Genomic DNA, 22,297 nt, shown 5'->3' on the forward strand with positions numbered 1-22,297 from the left:
AAGGGGAAAAAAGAATAAAAACTGGAAAAAAGAGAAAATAATAGATACATAGGGAACAAAGGAAAAAGAGCATAATAGTTAATAGGTCATTATTTAATCGACAGAAAGCTGACTATATGTTACAGTCACAGAGTTGTTGCATTACACAATTGATTCTTGGGGTTCTTAGAATCACAATAAATCAAAATATGATACCATAGCCACCTGAAAAAAACATCATTGGGACAAATACTGGTGTAAATACATCTGAAAGAGCCAATTTACACTAAAGCTAATCTGCTTTACAATACTCAGAATCACGGGGGTAAGGAAAATCCTTGAGAATGCAAAATACGGATTACACGTCGATAACAAACATTTCTGTCCTGCCCCCACACACAGGGCAGCTAACCTGAGAGTCAATTGCCACAACTCCAGCAACTCATGAATAATGTATTATGGTATGAAATATTCAGGAGAATATGGGTTAATAATGCCAGTACAAACCAGGAGAGACAAACCCACATTCATCATTTGCTAATGTTCAGCCTTGAGCCAGACCAGAGTGGGAGACACAAGATAAATGACAAAGAACCAGACAGGTTCGTAGTTAAAAACATGATAACTTACCACAGTCTTCCACTGGTGCTGAGCTGGAAAGGAGGGAAGATGATTTATTGACATTATCTTGGTTTATTTTTGTTTAAAAGCTTGGCAATGGAGAGTGAAGTGATACTGAAAAAGACTGTGCAGGGTCCTGGTAGGAGACTTGATATATCCTTCTAAAACAGAGTTAGCAAACGTCTCTGTGCAGTCTTTCAAACAAAATGGTGAGCAAGGAGGGAAATGATTCTTAACTGAACAGTCTTTTACCGATGTTCTCACCTCTACAGAGGGTGTACAAGTGGAGGGAAGAGAAAACCAGTGAAATGGGTTAGTGTGAGGGTACTCACAAACCTTTCTTCATTGTACCAAGCTGGAGATGCTGTGTCATGGCATACATGACTTTTGCGGTCCCTGTCAACTGTTGTGGTGAAATCTGTGTCCCCTAGCATCCAGACGGAGATCATATTTGACAGGCTATTGAAAGAAAGCCAAAGGTAAGTAAAGATAGCTTGGCATCAGTTAGACCTACTCACTGGCAGAAAGTTTTACAGTTAATTTTTGCTTCCCTGAGAGTGAACTCTTGGTTTTCTTTAAAATAGTCCATTTAAACTTTTAGACTCCAGACTTACCTTAGAACAACCTCAAAAAAATGACACAGGTCCTAGGGAGTCTTTTGTAAAAGGGGGTGAACAACAAACATTCATGAGTGAAAATGCTGAGAAAGGGCTAAGTAAAAGGCCTTAGCCTCAGTCACACAGGCAGAGTATGAGGAGATAGTCTGAGGTGGAAAAATCTCCTTTGACTCAGTGCTTTCTTGGTAAGCCATCTCCCAGTGCCTGGTACTCGGGGCAAGAACAGGTTAGGAAGGCAAGCTAGAATCAGGAGACAATTTAGTGGGGAAGAAGATGTAATACATTTTTTAAGTCCCAAGATGACTTGATATGGAGTAACACAAAAACCCATTTTCTGAAGTTGAAGCTTTTCGGGTATTTTATTGTTATTATTTTTTAGAAAAGAAAAAAATATCTGAGTTAAACCCCCTCAATTTATCTTGTTCTGTTCAAATGCAGCAAAAGGTTTATGTAAATTCGTTATTTTCTCTAGAAGTGTCATCTGGCTTTGCTTTTTATTAAATATTAATACATTTGTCTAGGGAAAATATTAAATTCCTTCCTTGGCAAATCCTCCGGAAGTAGAAAGTTAAACTGGAGGAATTAGAGCTAGTATTGTCTTCTGGGGAATCTCATCAGAGCAGATCCTTTTCCTGGGCTAACTTTCATTACATAAAAGCTTTTCTGTACATTCCACAGCCACAGTAGGAAACAGGCAAAGCAATAAAGTGAGTAGAGGCACTGACCATGGAATCAGAGCTTACAGCTAATCCTCTCTCTGCACGGAGAGGCGGGGAGGAAGGGAGGTCAAGATGCAGTTTTGCAGTCACTTGCTCCATTGTTTTAATTTGAGTGATAACCTGGAACTTTCTGCTTTGGAAAATGTGGAAATATCAGATTACCCCCACTCTTTCTTTCTTTCCCTCTCCATGACTAAATAGAAAAGGGCCATGGCTCTGTGGACTCCCTTCCTCCACTGTCCCTTGATATCCCTTGGCACCACACTTACTTGCCAGACACTTGGAGGGGTAGATCCCTCCCCACGTATTGGTCATGTGGACCTTCAGGTTTTGCCCAGCCACCCTCAACAGCATTGGGGTTGGACAACTCCATCCATGCATGGGGACACTCAACATGCCAGGGCTCCCTCTTCCCTTCTCCAAGCCAAGCTCCACCTTGGTCCTGTGGGCACTCCAACACTTCACCAGGCTGCGTTTCTCAATGCCATGCTCCCCCTCACATATCATCCTCTGTGCTGTCCTGCTCCTCCCTGGCCAAAGAAATTCAGTGGTCATATTGAGCTCTCTTGGCACAATCCAGAGCCAGGGCATTTGTGGAAAGTCTTTGTTCTGTGTCACTTGCAGTTGGTAACTATATTGAGAAGAAAATCAGGATTTCCTCAAACGGGAATTCAAAACTGTGCTTTTTCAGAGTCTGCACCCAAGATTGCTAACATCCATTTGCAAATCAAAAAAAAAACTTTCATAACAAGTTGTAGACGAAGGCAATTTCATTCCTTCAGTGACTCTTCAAGAACAAACAAACCATTTCCCAGCCATTTTGAGCCTCCAGCCCGGATCCCCCAGACCACAAACATACAGCTATTTGATTCTCTGTAAGGACTTTCCTGTGTAACCCACAGAAACCCAGCCATCCCCATCCTATTTAGCTTCGTGGCTGCACACTCTCAGTGTTCCTTCAACTTAATCACTTTGCAGGCTTCTCTCATTTCAGCTCTTGTTTCTTTGCATGACTGGTTCTCTTTCCACTTTTGGCTAAGCTGTCTCACTTTCTTCTCCCCCCACACGTGCCTCTTTCCACAGCCAACTGGCCATTTTCTGGACCAACAATTAGTTCTGTGAGGTTTCCACATGGACGATCTCCCTGCTTTGTCTGTCACATATCACTACAACAGTGTTTGTATTGCCAAAATAATCTCCACATCTCATGCCTGACCTTTCTTTTTGTTCTGATGAGAGGGGCAGAAAAAAATTAAAGGGCAATAAAAGACATATCTTCTTGTGCCTTTCTTGTGCACTGGGTGCCTTCTTTTCTATTCTCGAATCCTTTCTGCATTAGAAATTCTGTATTGTTGTGATCTACAATAAAAGATCCATTTTCAGCGCCTGTGATGTGACTCTATTTCAGTCTCTCTTCCTTTTCAGCTCACACATTTTGTCCCCTTTCTTCTTGCCATTTTTACAACAAAAGGAACTCTCTGTGTTATATCAAAGCATGATCTTCCTAGGGAACCATTCAGTTGACTTCCTCAAAGCCTCATGTTGTGAGTATTGCATATAGAGGTTCTTCGAAATGTACTGACACCAATATTTCAAAAGAGTTCCCTCTCCCCTTCTCTCCCACTGGTTCTGGTCAGGGAATCTGGACAGTGTAAGGACTTGGATATTTTCCCTCTTCTCTTTGTAAACAGTTACTAAGGAATAGGGCTCAGGTGTGCAAACCTGTAGTAGGCACTAACAGAAATGAGACGCAAGCCTGGATCCAAATACCAGCAATATCCGGAGAAGGCTGGATCAAAACCCAACTGCAGTGAGAATTTTCTCTTGCTTTGACTCTCAGCAAACACATGTGTTGACCCTGTTCACCAGTCAGGCACTAAATTATCAGTCTTTGTTCCATTTTTCTTCCCTAATGCAATAAAAGTACTCTCACATTTGGTTCTCTGACACTGGAGTAGAAATCAGACAGTTCACAAGGACTAGAAGAAGGACTTTGGGCTAAACTCAAATTGCCATTTTTATAAGTCTTGCAGTAACTGTAATGATTCCCTTCCACTGGCACTTACTCAGCAGTGTGAATATGCCCTGTCTGTTGAAGGTCTTATTTTTATAAGTGGATTCTTTTGGATGGGTGGATGAATGCAATCTCCTGAGCTCTGGCTGACAAGCCAACAGTCATGGCCTTTGCCCGTACAGGAGACCCTGAGGCAGATGAGGTAAGCCCTCCGTCTCCTTCTGAGGTTACCACTGTACGGGGTCACTTTTGGCTGCAGGCAGCAAGTAGCGAAATAAGACTCCCTCTTACTCTAAAGAGAGAGAAGATGTCGTATCCAGGAATGTGAGAGTGTGTGTGTATGTTTTAATATCAAAAGAAATTAAACTAATGATGCGAAATGAATATGAAAATTTGCAACAGAACAATTTGATTGTTCTGGGAAAACACATCTCCCATTTTTAATCATGGTAATTAATTTCAAAGATTAAGAGGATTCATAGATGAAAATAAAGCATTAAGATTAGAAGAAGGATATGCATTTTACTGGGCATTTGGGTATTCATAGGATTTCTTCATATTAATTTTAAAAGCATAGATGATGAAGATATAAAAATAATACTTAATATTTATATACTGTAGTGCTTTTCATCTTCAAAGCATTTTGAAAACATTACCTTGGTTGCAAAAGACTTGAGAAGAAATGGATTTCACTTTATAAAATAAATGATTCCGTTGCCTCCATATTAAACCGCAGACAAAAGAGATCTCTGCCATTCATGTCAAATTACTGGTAAGTATTAAACTGGGAACAGACGTACATCAAGGAAAGTTCCTATTGAAAAAGAAAAATCTAGCTATTTGAAACTATAAAAATGAAGACTTAAGGAAAGGGAGATAAGTATTCACACATCTTCATGGGTCAGACAAGGTGAAATTCATTCCTGTGCACGAAGGTTTGAGTGGGATGTAATTGGTGCATAGATCCTATCTGGCCTTCTGATGAATTTTACCTGCAGTCTCCAAATAAATGGATGCACATTAGCTACTGCACAGTTCATTGCAAAACCAACCCATCTTTCTCCTTGGCTTATCTCAGCCCAACCATGAAAGTGCACATCCTAAACCATTCTTCCCCATTGTCCCGTTAAAACAGGCTTCATGAACAACTGAGTTTCTGCTCAGTGCATCCTAACTGCCACAATTTGGTAACCTCCATTCAAGAAGATCTTCCCCAAATATTTTCATTCCTGGCTATGACTTCTTGTAAAGATCAGTATCAGACTGCCTTTTGTGCTGTTCACAAAGCAAACTGCAGACGCGTCCCCGCCATACCTTAGCAACACTGGGCTCACATTCCCATTTTGATGCCATCATGTAACATCACTGATTTCTGGTATTTTGTGAATAGAGCGATGGAGCCAAGATGGTGCCCTCAAAGTGCCCCTTTCACTTTTTATGAGTCCCTTGATACTTAAACTCTCTCATAACCCAGGAGGAGGAGATGCTGACTATGGTATCACTTCACTCATCATCTTTGACCTCAAAGAACCCCTTTCTCTAACCCAGCCTTGAACTCCTCCCTGAGCTCCCCACTGGAGCAGCTCCTGTTGGTCTCTCTGGAAAGCCCTTGCTCAGGTTGAGAATAGCACTCCAGTACACTGAAATAATCTATCTATCTGCACCCTCCAAACATAAATTGCAAACATCCTGTGACAACTACAAATCGCTTGGGGTACTCTGCCTGGGCAGTGTCCGAGCCCTGACCTCGATCAACCGCTGTGGTCCATCAGAGCAGCGCAGCTCACAGAGCTATACGTCGTGCAGCCTCAGGCTCTTGCAGTACCACCTGGTTCACAACCACAAATCCTGGAGAACAGCTGTGAAAACGGCATCTTGCAAACTGTACGAGCATGTAGCTTAAATAACGCTTTAATTGCTTTGGTCTCCAAAGCACAAGGAAGAAAAAGGGAAAAAACAACAGCACTCTGAACTGCTTGCTAACAGATATGGATACATTTAGCTTATTGCGTACAATAGTCTGTAAAGCTTTCTAAAATGTGTCCGTATTAAGAACTCAAGCAAATTGCCACTAAAGAGCTCTTATCTACACTGTGTTATAAGAAGTCAGCAAAAGACTGATTCAGCCCTGATGGAGAAGAAGTGCCTTGCAGCTCTGCCTGAGTGTGCGAGCGGAAGGCAGGTTCAAACAGGCTGGAATAATTATAATGAGTTGTTTGCAGTTCTGCTTGGCTGCGAGGTGTTTGTTATCGTGCTTTTTTAATTGCTAAGTCCTTCTGTAACACAATTTACTTTAATTTGATCATTACAGTCACCAATGACATTCAGAAAGACAGAGTTTGTGTGAGATATGGTGACTACTGGAACAGTTACTGTCTACTGAGCAGAATAATATGCTGTGGAAAAAGGAAAATTCAAAAGGGGTTGCATCTATGAGATGCGAATATAAAACCTCATTGCAACAGTTAAAGACAAACCCCTCAAGCACCTGAAAGTTAGCTAGTGAACCAATGCAGTAAGTCTACTTTGATCACATTTGCCATATGCGGAGAAAATACACAACCCAAACCAGGACTCCATCTATCTGCTGCTTTAAAAGGTAGTACAATAAATTGCTCTGCACAGAAAACGGTTAGGTGCCAAATGAGCCAGAAGGGAGCATCTGAATTGGGGGGCAGTGGAAAATGGAGATCTGGAACCATTTAAGAAAATTTCATGATAAAACATAAAAGCCACACTCCTACCATCAGAAAGTTTACCAACTAAAAAAATAACTTGTCTTAACTGAAAAGTGAGAGTAGCTAAAAGGTATGTAAGTATGCATGCATGTAAATCATGTATCCACTTAAAGGCAGTGTGTGTACATGGATATGTATTATAGATATATTGCATATACATATGCACTTACTGGACCAGAAAAAAGGTGATAATCATAAACACATATTTGAGACTTATTTAAGAAAACTCCTAAGAGGAAAAAAACAAACTGTACCAGCAGTTTATGGTGTTTCCTGCTCTCTTCTGTGATGTAAATGAGTTTTTTAGGGTTTTGGTCTAATGTTTCCAAAAGGTCTTAAGCTTGTCATGGGATGCTGACAAGCATTTTCTGGACTGTGTTAGGCTGGAGACACAAGGTGTTTGCTCTTGTGGGTGCTTCTGACTTCAGTCTTTACTCCATGGTTTTCTGAGATTGAGGGGAACTGAGATGAATAATCAGATTGTCCTCTCTAGTCCTGTCTAGCCCAGCAAAAGGAATCCTAACCACGGTGTTAATTCATTATGGCAGGACAATACTGTCACAAATGATCCTGGAAGAGCAGAATTGTTTGATACATTTTTTTTCAATGTTCAGGGCAACAAGTCAGGGACATCTTTCTAATCTAATATTAATGTTCTAGGACGTTAAACAACAACTATTTAAAGTTCAGCTTTTTCAAATCGATAAGAACAGATCACTTGCACTCAAGAGTTTTAACTCTGAATAAGAAATGTACCTAGAATGTGACAGCAAGCACAGAGCATCAAGACGCAGGAGCAGAGCCAGGAGTGATGACTGAGCCTTGGCCACAGCACAGCGCTCAAATTCTGATGCCTTGGAGAGGGGTCACGAGTACCACCAGGGTCAGGGCAAATCCACCGTTCGGTGAAAGGCGCAGGGGAGCAATGTTTCCTTCTTCAGAGAGAAAGCTCAGGCCTGACTTGATTTTTGTTGACAAGGGCAGGATTCCTCTCTCTGCATGTTATCTGTCCAATATTTACATATCTCGGCCCAGATGATCCCAGAGGATCTTCGAGCAGCAGAGAGGCAGAGGCCAGTTCGTGCAACCTGCAGCAGTGGTCAAAGGTGGGCATCCCCAAGGGTGAGACCCCCACCGCTCCCAGCCGGCCCCAGGGAGGACCTGAGATGCCTGTGCCAGGGGACAGGAATCTTGCAACACTTGTGTTGCCTTTCTCCTGCATAGATCCTTCAGCATTTAATACGGGTGAGCTGTGCAGACCCTCTTCCTCTGCTCAGCCACCTGCCTCCCTGGAAAACGTGAAAGCTTGATATCCTCATCCCTTCTGAAACCTAGCTGAGACAAACCTAAGCAATCAGGACAGATATTTTGTTGGAAACGAGACAGAAGTGGGGTAGGAACTATAGATAACTGAACCAGAAGACAATCTTATTTAGAGAGGGATTTTATTTTGTTGATGAAGTTTTTATTCTGGGACAACAGAAGGGGATATCCTAAATCTTCCACATCCATAATGATGCTTGCTATACAGCCTGCAATGAGTCAGGATGGCATCTGACATCTTACTGAATGGGCTACAAACCAAGCCTTGCTTCCCTTATACAGGTTCCCTGTATAAGAAAAAGAGGGAAAGAAATTATCTTTTTATTAGACCCACTGATTAAGCTGAAAAACACCAAACAGATCTTGGAGGGTGAGGGGGTTGAAAGCTTCTCTGCTTCTCCAGTCATATCAGCTAGCTTACCAAAAGTTAAGATCTGCCCTTACAGTCCTTGTCATGATTATAGTAGCTCCAAAAGTCTGTTATGAATGCTGATATCAATATCCACTCTAAACCTGACAGATAGATAGATTAAAAGGGAGGGAAGTCACAAGACTAAGGTGGGCTTAAAACAAAAAATATACCCACATCTGTTTCAAAATGTGAAAGATGAGTTCACTGCATTCCAACTAGAAAAAAAAAAATCTTGGCAACACAGTGACTACATTATTTCACTTCTTTTACAAACACGAAATAAACAGGTGTGTGAAACTGCATTGAAAACTGAATAACTGGAGAGCAAAGGCATAAGAATACTCAACATTAACTACAAAGCCTGTTGAAGTTTTTACTTCAGAAAACTCAGTCCCATCTTAGTCTAAATTTTCTGAAGAAAAATAATTTTGTAATAATTTTGCATAAAGAAAAGGAAAATGTTTGATTGGACCAAGTCAACCTAAAACTCTGCATCTTTCTGAGTGATCCCAGTGAGCCACGTTACTTTTTTCTCACTTATTGGACTACAAGCCCCATGAGGCACTGAGCTCCAGCTCTGCATAACTGTGGAGTATGGACTTACACCCCAAAATGTTATGGTGTCAACACAGGCACAGAGATTACCAATAACCAAATCCCAAAGTGTCAATACACTCAAACAAATTCCATCAGTCAGAGACAGTCAAAACATCTTAGAATAAAACATGTTGAAACAATGCAACTTGACATTTATAGATCAATACGTGCTTGAAGCTTTTGTTTTCCAAAAATTTTGATCTTTTAATTTTTCATCCCAATTTGTAATGAAAACAAGTGTTTAAATATCAGAATTCCTCAAGGGAAACTCCATTTTTCAGTCTTCTCTAACAGTAAGACCAAACTTTTCTTCCTGAATGACAGAAAGATGTAGATATGTAGATGGGACCAGAATTTACTTCCTATTGCTCAGCTAGAAATCTGATTACATACCCAGAAGACTTCACAGGTTTACAACTAATCCCAGATTTGTCCTTTCCAACAAAGCTTGAACCCAGACCAGGTTAAAATCGCGTCTCAGATGCAGGAGGATCAGAAGTTTCCAAACACTTGGCTTCCTCCCTCTTGCAAACCCAAATGCCGCTGCAGAGGAGCTGCTGCAGGAATAGGTGTTGTCCGCAGACACAGCCCCGATGCCAAGGTCCCCAGCACCATTTGGGTGTTGCACTACAAACAAATCCATCATGCTCGCTCTGCCTCCAGCCGGACTAAGGGCTGGTTTCCTCAGCAAACACCATGTGTCGGGAGACCTTCTACTTTAAAACTAGATTAGTTCTGCTTTACTGAATACCCAAAGCTTATGATATTTAACATGCTGAAATATTATTGCCTTTAACCATCATATTATAAGCACGTAAAGTTTCAGCAAAATTAAGGGAAAACTGTTTATTCTAAGAAATGCTTGGGTTGGCAATCCAATAAACTCTCTAATAAGTTGCAAATTTAAGTCATCACTGGACCACAACCAACAGTATAATTAGCCTGGTGTACACCTCAGCTCTTAATCATTGCACAAGGACCCTGTGACACACAGCTGAGTCTAACCGTTCGAAGGACAGGACTGCAAGGTAGGTCCTCAAAAAATGAAGGTTTTTAGCCTTCAGTGATGCAGTCCTAAATTGCTGTCGTTTTCCGTTTCTGCCCTGCTTTATTATTATTGTTTTTCATTGAGGTTCATCTGTTGTAACAAAAAACCCAGCAGAGATGAGCCCATTACTGCTCCACGCATACACATAGCCAGGAACAGCTCCTGTTCCCAAAGAGAAAGAGCAACAGAATAAAAGGATGAGAGAAAAGCAATGAGAGAAGATACAAATTACCCCTCCTGATTTGGTGGATCACTGGCCTTCATCTTGGCATTGGTGTTTTCTTGGCAGTGCAGACAGGCTATTCTCTCACAAAGACAGAGCAGATTCACTCATTCATTTCACGACACTCTTCACAGTTAGGGAACAGGGTGCTTGAAATGCCACGACTTTTGTGGCATACACATTCACCATCATCACTTGTTAAAGGCAAGGTGCTGTAGAAGGCATCTTGTAACTTTTCTCCATCTCATGTTAACAGGTTGAAAAGTTTAGGGAGTGGTACGGTGTCCTCTTGTTTTCTTCTCAACCATCTCCTAAAGCAAGAACTTCAGCTTCTTGTTGGGAAAAAAAAGTCCTAGTCCATATGGTGTCAGAAAACGATGTAGTTGCACTGCATATACCATGCAGTGTATGTAAGAGATGAGAACAAAACCCACCACTACCTCCAAATTTTTCCGTACATAAAATGAATTCAATTGTTGGCTGGAAACAATTATTTGCTGTAGCCTGCAAAGATATCTGGGCGAATTGCTTTTTATGCTTAACACCTTCCAGGCCTGTGCTCAGGTATTCTTCATACCACGTGTACAGTGAACATAAAAGACCTCCGCTGTCTTCCACCAGCTTTACCCTAGATAAAATCTGTTGGCTTTAATGAAGATGCACCTTTTTTTATACCTGTGTAAGTAAAAAGAGAACCAGATCCTCTCAGTGAAAATGTCAGTTTGCTAATGGTGTTCATTTTTAGTGTCGAAATAATGAGGAGGAATATCTGGCACAGAATTTCCCTGGCATAAGGAATAATACATAAAGATGAGATTCATCTCAGATATTTCTAGCCATCCAAAAGACATGTCCCAGCACCTTCCATAGTAGATACACAGAGGGATGTCCATGAAGGATCCAATCTCTTTTAGATGTCTTGGGATGAGATAAATCTTCACTGGAAATGTTTCTCCCTCCCTCCATTGACCGTAAAGGAAATCTATATTAGTAACTGAGGCTAGAAAACTAAATTGAGATCAATCCCATCACTGATCTCTGCATTTGTTAAGGACCTGCAAGGCTACAAATGTTCAACTTCACTATGAGACAGTGTTTCAGCCCTTCAACATCCCTGGTGATTCCAACTCAGGGAGCCTGCACCGACATACCAGCTAACGAGATGAGGGAGGGCCCCTGTCTTTCAGAAACACCCTCTCACAGCTTTGTGAGCAAATTTTTTTCATTATAACCATACTGAAAAATCAAATCAGAATATTCCTTTGGTTGATCCCAGATGTTGTTTTTCTTCACAAGCTGCCTGGTGAAGTACAATATTCTGTTTACCCAGAAAATGAATAATTTGTTTCATGTTATTTGCTTTACTTTTATTTGTTTTTAAGTTAAGCACAGCCAGGGTTGTTCCCATCAGACTGAAAATTTGATGCCTTCTGTGCATAGTGAAACAAACATTTTTGTTCTTTTTTCCAAAACCAATCCTCAGCCAAATAGGAATAATTTGGTTAACGTGAAGTTTCAGTTTTCAACAAGGAAATTATTCATCCAAAGAGACTCGAAACATTAGGATCGTTAACTAATTGCAGCTTGTGGTATCCCTAGTGCAGTGGTAAGAGGACATTTTCCATGTTATTAAATTCCAGCCAGGCTGTAATCAATGTATTTGCAAAGACTGATGAAGCATCAGATCTTTTGAACATGACCTTGTGCAACATATTCCAAGGCAGCAATTTACTGAAAAGCGCGGATGCTTTCTTTTTACCTTTATTAAGACCATTGTGTGTTGGCTGCTGCAAGTATTTAATCGTGTTGCATGCTGTGACATTTGATGACACAAGGGGCTCTGAGGTCATGGAGATTGTGTTGCTTCATGTCACTGAGAGCAGCTACCCATTTATCCACCAACCATCCTATAATGTTCTTAAAGGCATCTGGCATGGTCTTGGCTGTGTTTGACATGCAGCATCCAACTTCATCTAGCTTAAAGTATCATTATGCAAACTGACTCCCAATGTGCCCTGTAGAGATAAATACAATTGCAAGTTAAAAGAGAAATCTATCAGGTGAGGGACAAAGTGGGCCAGGAGAGGAGAAAAGATACTTTCAGCTTGGAAATCAATGTGAGTGGTATTCTTCATGCCAGAAGCAGCCCATGAGAAGGGTCCTTCACCATAAAGGGAAAAGTGCTTATCAGAAGAAAAGGGGTTATGGAGTGCCACCATACATCACATCAATTGATAGTACTGTGAAGCCTCACAGGGAGCCTTTTTGCTGGTGAGGGTTAGGGCAACACACAAGCCACTTTTCCAGGGAGATATAAATCATAAATCATAAACAGGTAACTACCCTGTGGTCCCTTAGGCATCAGTATCGTCTCCTTCACCCTGAGCAGGTTTTCACATGTTTCTGAATTCTGATCAAGTCCTAACGGTCTTTGAGTTTGATCCTCCAAACCTCTCTCTGCTCATATGTCTTCTAAATCTGCCAGTTCTTACCGCTCACCAGAGAGTTTTCTTCTAGAATAAGGAAATCAAGACCTTAAATTTCTCTGAGCTGAATTTTTGCACGTTCTCTCTGTTATATGCCTGAATAATTCTGAGCAAAACATTTATTGCTGAGGTCTGCACCGTATAACTTGACCACTGAAGTAGCGATGCACAAGACAGAGGAAAAGATACTGGGCTAATGAACCATGCCCACATCTATGCTTTCTGCAAAAGACCTTCCAAGTGGAAATTATTGAGGTTTCCTCTGTGTCATTCTGTTTATCAGAAGACCTTAATCCTTCCAAATGTTTCACCACTGGGGTTTGATGTTATAATGATGTCACAGGAAAAGTTTTGGAGTGCAAGATTTCAAGAGGTTCTGAACATTATAAGACGATGTTCCATTTTCACTCAAAAATCACTTCTGTGCCCAAGAACAGCTCTTCCAACTTCTTTGCTGAAGGAGGACTCAGCATTTAAAAAAAAATCATGTAGCCTAAGAAATATCATATGCAGAGACAGTTCTATCCAACCTGTCATGATCTTCACATTCTACATTTATCCTAAAACCTTTTTTTCCAGTTGAGTAACTCGTCCTTTAACAGCTTATAAGATTGATACGCAAAACCAAATTGTTTTGTATATCACATTAGTCAACTATTTGTATTCCTGATAATGATTGTTTTCTGTTTGTTTTCCTCCATGTACATGATCAAAGGCTACCAGACAGATAGCTCAGATGGTAGAAGAGGTGTATGTTCATAGGTATTTTTAGCTCTAGCAGAAACATATGACATTGTGTTGAATATTTTCCATTTATTTGATGAGAAATCAGAAGGCGTTGCCAGCTAGCTGCTTCCTGTTATAATCTGTGTTGTAAACACTTGAAGTTGCCAGCCTGAGAATTAGGTCCTGCTCCTCTAAGAATCCTACTTAGAAGTACAATAATTTGCCCTGCCCTGATGAACTTCTTTCAAGAACTGAAAGTAAAAATATACGTTTTGTCAGAAAGAAGTACACTGCAGTAATAAAACTGGAGCAGGACAGAAATACTTCTGTGAAGTATTTTACCGAATATGAGGCAGGCTTGGTTTCGATGGGATGCTCAAAGGAGGGCTAAAGAGGAGGAAGGCATGTGTCATTTGTACCCCAAAATAATTGCTATATGGGAGGCAGGAAGCAACCCTGGCTTACCTGCATCTCATTTCACTGCCCAATTTGGACAAGCAGAAAAAAAACTCATAAAGGTTTTTCAATTTATCTGGTGTTTCAGACGATTATTTGGGCACAAACTAGTCTCCATGTGAGACTATCCACTGCCTGGCTGCTCCAGTACTCCTGCCAGTGAGGATGCCAACAGAGTTGGAGGTTTTGCAATACGTCCATCCTAGTGCCTGGATAATAATCTCAGACTCACTTCTCTGTCGGCAGCTTATGGGTTTTTCAGTCATCACCATCCACATAGGCCAGTCAGACAACATTGAACCAGATGCTCAATGCTCTTTATTGCATTGCCACTCTCTAAGCCATCTACACTTGACTGTTTGCCAATTTTTCTTTTAATAAAAAATCTCTTTCTTCCTGTTTGTGCAGAAATCCATCACGGAAAACAATATTATTTACAGTATACTCTGGCTACTGGCTATGCCCAAAAATAGTGCTTAATAACACGAGCTAAAGATCTGCCACTAGTACCTCTGCGGAAAGTGCTACATCTAATGCCAGCCATATAATTACTGCTCTTTCCACCTCCAGTAAAATTTATAGGCAGTACTGCCATTTAGGGTTTCATGAGGATGGACTTTCATGCTTTATGGTGAGTACATTAATAGCTTCTAACTACTGAAGTTTCTAATCATCCATATTGAAAAAAGAAATTTATTACCACCCTATTAGAGCCATTTTAATGTTCTACAAGCATATTATTTGCACATTTGAGTATAAGTCATCAATAAGTCCTTTCTAAGAAGATTACTTTAATGTAACTAAATAACATAATGATTCTGCAGACTATGGGTGAACGTCAGCCCCCTGTTAACAACCAGAAAAAGTCCTGGAGGAGGGAGACTCAGGTGATGTTTTTGTGGTGGATGCTGTCTTGGTTACCTCAGCAAGGATTGAGTTGGTGATATCTGGAACAGAACCACCAAGGAGCTACAAATTGAGCAAATGGTTTACACACAATGAAGGAGGATTATAACTTCTATGGAATGAAAACCAAAAGGCTACATGTGGAGCCTATCCTGGCCTCTCCAGAAAAAGTTTATGGAATTTCTTCACAAAGGAAATTTGGAGGATGGAGACGAGTCTTGTTACCACTCTTGTTTTCTGCAAAACTTCACCTGAATTGTGATAGTTTAGGAGCCTAATATTATTCCTGTCGTGGTTTAACCCAGCAGGCAGCTAAACACCACCCAGCTGCTCGCTCACTCCCTCCGCAGTGGGATGGGGGAGAGAATTGGAAGAGTAAAAATGAGAACACTTATGGGTTGAGATAAGAACAGTTTAATAAATGAAATATTATACTAATACTACTACTAATAATAATAATAATAATAGTAAAAATTAAAAGGAAGATAACAAAAAGAGAGAGAAACAAAACCCAAGAGAGACAAGTGATGCAAATGAAAAACAATTGCTCACCACCCGCCGACGGATGCCCAGCCTGTCCCTGAGCAGCGGCCCCCTGGTTAGATTTCCCCTAGTTTATATACTGAGCATGATGTCATATGGTATGGAATATCCCGTTGGCCAGTTTGGGTCGGCTGTCCTGGCTTTTTCCCCCTCCCAGCTTCTTCTGTATCTCCAGCCTTCTCAGTCAGTAGAGCATGAGAAGCTGAAAAGGCCTTGACTCTGTGTAAGGACTTCTTAGCAATTACAAAAACATCTCTATATTACCAACAATGTTTTCAGCACAAATCCAAAACGTAGCCCCGTACTAGCTACTATGAACAAAATTAACTCTACCCCAGCCAAACCCAGTACAGTTCCCCACGATGGTGTTAGAGCTGTGAGGTCTCCAGTCCAAACTGCTGCACAGGACAGCACCAGCTCAGAGCTGGTTGCTCAGGGCTGTGTCCAGTCAAGGTTTGAATATCTCTGAGGATGGACACTTCACAACCTCTTTGGGCCTTCATTCCCATGTTTGACCACTCTCACTGGGGAAAAAAAATCTGAGTATCTCCCTTTCCACAACTTGTATCCACAGGCTCTCGTCTCATTGCTGTGCACTGCTGAGAAGAGTCTGGCTCTGCCCTCTCTACACCCTCTGTCAGGCAGCTGAAGCCAGCAGTGAGGTGTCCCCTAAAAGTGAGTTTCTCCCCAAGTTTCTCCCCGGGAAACACTGAGTGTTTCCCCAGTGTTTCCAGCAAGCACACAGGAGTCCACCAGAGACTCTGGAAGGACCATTTCTTTGGGCTGTTCCTAAAACGCTGGTCCTGTATCACCCTGACTACTCTTCCCAAGCCAGGTGGGAGAAGCAGGTTGCAGCTGCAGCAGCCTCCTTACTTCAGGTGCGTGAACATCAGCAGACGAAAAACGTAAAGATTCCTACTGTTGTTGTCCCATTATTTCCCTCAAATAAACGCAGCCTCTCTGTAAAGACGTGATAGCACAGTGACTGTCAGTGATAAGAGATTTCCAGGTGAGACATCTGCGTCAGCTGCCATGCAGCACCTCGCCACCGCTGGCATCTAATTATATATCTGGGCACTTTCATCTGATAGGCATGCGTGGTGCGGTTGGAGGCATCTCTGTCACTTCATGCAGCTGTAAGAGTTTCTGTGACGCAGTCAGAAAATGCTGCCCAAGTCCCTGTGGCAGGACCGGGGCCCCACAGCATGAGCAGAGGAGCATGGAGAAGGGCGAGCACCCAGCAGTGGTGGGTCCCCACACATCCCCTCCTCTCCCCCTCATCCCACCAGGCTCTGCCATCAGACGCTGCGGCCAGACAGGAGCAGAGATGTTGATGGCCGCCGCCGAAGCCAGCATCCCTCAAGAACCGTCCCTCCTCCCCACCAGCACTTTCCAATCTCATGTGCCTTCAACCGCAGCGGAGGCACGTTGTACTGTGCTGCTGTTCAAACCACCAGGTCTCCTTGTAATTGAATATCTCTTTGAGTTCCTTTTTGATTACCTGTCTGAAAACAAAACTCCATAACTAAGCATTACTTCTGTTTTATGTCACTGCTGCTGCTGCCGCTGTGTCAGGGCAGTGGTATTAATTTTGGACACTTCATCAAAAAATCTCCTTTTGGGTTTCCTTCTTGCAGCCTCGAGTCAAACAAAGCAAACAATGAAACTATTGGGACTGGAGAAAGGAACAAGGCTTTTTATTAGTTACAAAATTTATTTCACTGCTGTTTCAGCTTGCTCCCATCCTTGCCACAAGGCAAACGTCTGGATATATTTTATGGAAGCAAATGCTGGGGATGCTGTGGCCACATCGTGGTGCTGTGCAGCAAGGGGCCTTAAAAGTCTGCAGCACCTTTGCAGGCATTTCAAAAGTACAGATAAGGAACAGAAGGATTTGTACAGGGTGCTGATTTCATGTATAACACCATCAGTTCTATAAATATGCTCATCCATGCAAATGCAACTCTGTACACCTGGTGAATGTGTTAAAAGGCAAAGGATGCCAGGAAAAGGCCATTTGCAGCCCATCTCCGATTCAGTGATATTTGTGATAATTTCACAGCCCCAATTTTGCTGTGAGTCTTTTTTTTTTCCATTTGGGAGGTGTTAAACAACTGTTCCTTTATAAATGTAACTACTTGTGGGGGGCAGAAATCTAGAAGAAAAAAATGTCGAAAAATGAAATTTTCCAGTTGCCTTGAAGCAATAATTGATTTTATCAGTTCACTAAAATGCTCAAGTCTTTACCTCTTTATCTGAAATTACTCTGGGAAATTGTTTCAATCTCAAAAATTAGTCTGGGATTGGAAAGCCAGGTTGTCTGCAATCTCAAGCACTTTTCATTCTCCCCTTCACTGTTATTTGAAGGAAGATCTGAGTCAACACTTGCTGTCTGCTAATGGAGTTACTCCATGTAGACACTATTTTATTTGAATAGATATCTGCACTAGCAGAGGACTGGGGTTTAAATTTGGACCATCTCCCAGTGAGGGAATTGCCATGCAAAAACACACATGGGCACACACACCCCATTTTTTTAACGTGCTGTATGTATACAGTGGGATTTAAAAGATAGAAAAATATTAGGTCCAAAAATCTTACATTACTCCTGCATGAAGGCAGAGTGGGTTTTTATTGTCTAAGAACCTGCAATATGGGAAACAGAATAACCAGAAAAGAACTCTTCAAAGGAAAGATATGAATGGAAGCTGCAACAAAAAGTATTCATCTTTATTCGGAAATGCCGCGTGCACCTACCACTTCCACTTCTACACAGTAAACTTGCTTTTAAGCCAGTATCATGCAGAAAAATATATACATATTTCTGAAAGTTTGAAGACAGTGTTTCATTGTGCTGGCTACAAACAAACTAGTCTGATTGGGCTGAATTTTAGAAAAGACTCACATCAGCATCAAATAAAAACTTTTTTGTCTTGTGCAGAATGTTTAAGGATAATCCATTTCCCTTACTTATTGATTCCTTCTTCTTTCCTTGTGAACAAACAAGTGCCCGTGTCTATGTCAAAACACATATTGACCTTTCTCTTCCATGTGTGTATGAACATAAATATAAGCATAACAAATTTTAAGTTCATATATGTGTATATGTGCATATGTATGTGTATGTATATGTGTATGTGTGTATATATGAGACACCTGTTTACATTAGTGAAATTACATGCCACCGAAAGAAGATGGCTGATCCTTTGAGAAATGGTATGTATTTTATCCACAGTACAAACGGTGGTGATACCCAGAGCCAGAGAAGGAAGGAGGAGCCTCATGAGCAGAAGTTCACAACCTGCTTTGCTGTTCTACCCCTCACAGGTAACTGTCTTCTGTTCAGAGCATTTGCCTTCTCCAGAGAGATGGTCAGGAGAGAGGTCAGTCCCTGTCCCTATGTGACAAAGGGGCACAAGTCAGGGGTTGCTGCCAGCTCCCAGGAAAACCTCTCTGGAGGAGGAGCTGTGATGACAAACCAGCAGCCGCAGCCAGAGCCGCTTTTCCTGCCGGTGCCTCCATCACGGTGATCACAAATGGGTTTGCATCATTTCACATCGTTGTGCCAGGATGGCTCGGCCACAGGATCCTGGCATTTACAGATGGGAGAAGGAAACTAAACCCACTCTGTGCAAATCACCATTGCTGCTCTCTGTCTGCTGGTTAAGTCTGAGGTTGCTAATTAACATCTCCTTATTAACAGAGCCAGGCAGGAAGTCCCCAACAATGTAATTTGAAGAATTGGGGGAAAGGGAGAGGGGATGAAGTTTTATTGCATTGAAATTTGTATTTTAGAGAAATTAAATGTTGGAAAATGTCGAGAGCTCAAAATGAAGTGTTTGAAATTATCTTTTTATGTATTTATTTACAGCTCATTGGTTTGATGGGAAAAAAACACATCAAGATTTTGATTTTTTTATTCCATCTTAGAACAGGGAAAAAATTTTTTTAATCTCAGAAATTCTCCAAGGATGAAAAAACATTTCTTTCTGAGCTTTGGTTGAACAAGGGTCATTGCTGATTTCCCATGCTACTTCCCATGGATTCTTTCCATTCATATATCTCACATCCATTCACCGCTTTGGATGGCATAGCAAGTTCTTGAAAGTACAGGTTGCCTTAGTGTTCTGTGTGTATGTATAGTGTTAATGCATCCCGTCAGCAGAGAGTAAGCTTTTGCAAATCAAGACGGATATTGACACCTTAGTATAAGGAATAAATTCTTTTATTCTACACCAGACTTACAAGCTTTGATCTCACTTTCAGTGGGTGATCAAAGCTGGACACCAGTTCCACCTTTGGTACCCAGCCCAAGCTGATGTAATAGGACCAGAATGTGGCAAGTCCTGAGGTCCCAAAAAAGAGCCAGATGCTTTGTCACGAGGTAACTACGCTGTGTAGCACCAGGTAGCCCTCCCTCCCCCTTCTGAGCTCTCTGCACACTCTAACAAGCTTAAGGTTCCTCATCCGAAAAACTGGAAGCTGTAAATGATATTGTGCCATACAAACACAGCAGGGTAAGTCAAGGACATTTGTAATGTCCAAGGGGTTCTTGTAGTGATGGAGTAGGGATTTTTTCAGTCACTCAGTTCTTAGAAGTGCACAGAACAACTAATTTTTTCCAGTACTATTAATACCCTCTTTACGAGCACAAAATTTTCAGCAGCTGGTGCCTCAAAAGCTGCTTTCCATCACATATTCAGATACCTTCTCAGGTGCAACAAGACTACCAGCAACCTCTCTTCCAGGGACACCCCCTCACAGTACTGAAAAGATTCTGTATAATTGGAAAATTAGTCACATGCAAACAGGTGTCAGTGGGCGATGGTACAGGGAGATACAGTTCTCTTATCTCAGCGTTTGCAAACCTTTCCCAGCTCTCAACAAAGGATTTACCAGTCTCAATGGCAAAGAGAAAAATAGCTTTGAAACATGTCTGAACAATAGCACCGTTACAGGAATCTCAGAGGTCTCTGTAGTATCCTGGGCTGAACCTACCAGGTGTACATAGTATGTAACTCTCCAAGCTAATTCAATGCAAAGCTCTGTTATGTCTTTGGCCCCCGGAGAGCAACTACCTATGAGTTGATGGAAAAAATTAGTTTGCCACTTACCATTGCATTGATCGATAATCTATTAACTCTAACCTTGCTAGCAGTGGACTGTACTACGATTTACGGTCAATCATTTGAACTTTCATTCCTCCAGAGTTATAGCCATGATAAAAAAATAGGTAGATTATCAGTGGACAGAAATTAAACATTTAACCTTTACACAGAGGCTTAATATTAAACTTCATCCAACACATTTATCCTTTCCCTTTCATGTCACAGCCTGATAGCATTTGTTGCTTGAGTTTTAAAAACTATTGACCCATGTTTCATTTTGTTCAGTATTGACTCGAAGGGACGGCAGGAAATGACAAAGAGACAAAGGGTCATTGGTACAAACAACTCCTAGGAAACAACTCCTACTTTCTGTTGTAAAAGCCATTCCTCCTTAAGGTCCATTCCTGCCATGCTTAGGCGTTCTCTGAACGCTGAGAAAGCCAAAGTATCTAATGCCACATTCAAGAAGGGCAATGTCAGGTCACTGAGAAGTGTCTTATACCATTACAATTTAATATCATGCCATTATTCCAAAATAGGAGCTGCATTGCAACAAGGCACTTCTGTCCTGGAATAGTGTCTCCATGCTGGGAGGAGGTTTACTAACTGTATTCAATAGCAGGAAGCAGGACATGCACTGGTGCTTTGTGTTGGCCAGATTGTTGTCCTGCTGAGTACCTTCCTGTGGGATTCATTATCTTTGACCTGTCATGGGAATAATATGGACTCTTGAAAACACGGTCCATCCTTTCATTACAAGAAACAAGTTGCTTGCCTCCAGTCTATACCAAAGACAGGTCATCTCCTCATCTGTTCTATTTAGTGGCCATCTATCAGGCCTTTCTTAGAAATCAGATCCACAGCTTTCACGGACAGTGAAAACCCTGTCTGACCTGTCTGTTGGCAGGTGCAGAAAGAATTACTCTGGTGTGCCAAAGGCTGGGCTGCAGCGAGTGTCATCAAGATTAATGACTTCATCATGGCAAGCTGGACAAATCAATCAGAGTCCTTGATGGCAGTGAGAAAGACCAGACCCCCTTACCCATCCAAGCCATTTGTCACCATGAGCTCCAGACGCTGCTCAGCACTTGCGGGGAGGGACGGAGCCCACACCTCACTGCTGCCCTCAGCTCCCGAGATACCCTGCAAAGGCCACTGTCCCTGCACACACTATTTCCTGCACCAGGTACTCGGCACAGCTCACTGGGACATCCCAGCCAGCTCTGCAGAGTCATCCCACCGATGCTGATGAAGAGCTGAGCAATAGCGGTCGCCATGAATCTGGCCAGCTGAACTGCCCCCACTGCAGTTAGACTTTCTAGGAAGCCTCTGCTCAGATTCAGGTAGTTCTCAGTTCATCCCATCTACTTTCCCTTGCCTGGAAATCAGCCAGAAAAGCACATTTTTGCAAGCACTTAAAGGGTACAATACCTTCTGTTAGCTGTGCAAGTGGCAAGGGAAGCTAAAACAGGGGAAAAGAAAAAAAAAAGGCAAGCATTGGTAAAACTTTTTAATGCAAGATTAGACAGGGCTTATCTGACCCACCAGAGACACTAAGAAGGCGGCAGGCTATAAAGCAAAGCCAATGCATCGTCTCTTCCCCATTCCTCTGATATTCTGTCTGTGATGATGTGAGATTCTCCAGGCAAGAAAGGAACCCCCGCAGCTCCACAGGGCACCGTGTCCTTGAAAGAAAGGAGCATGCGCAGGTGTATGACTCATTCCTCCAGATAGGCATAGACTGAAGAACTCTTTTGCTCTCCAAAGCAGCCCACGCCACA

Source organism: Calonectris borealis, chromosome 7, assembly GCF_964195595.1.
Source record: "Calonectris borealis chromosome 7, bCalBor7.hap1.2, whole genome shotgun sequence".
NCBI classification, from domain to species: domain Eukaryota; kingdom Metazoa; phylum Chordata; class Aves; order Procellariiformes; family Procellariidae; genus Calonectris; species Calonectris borealis.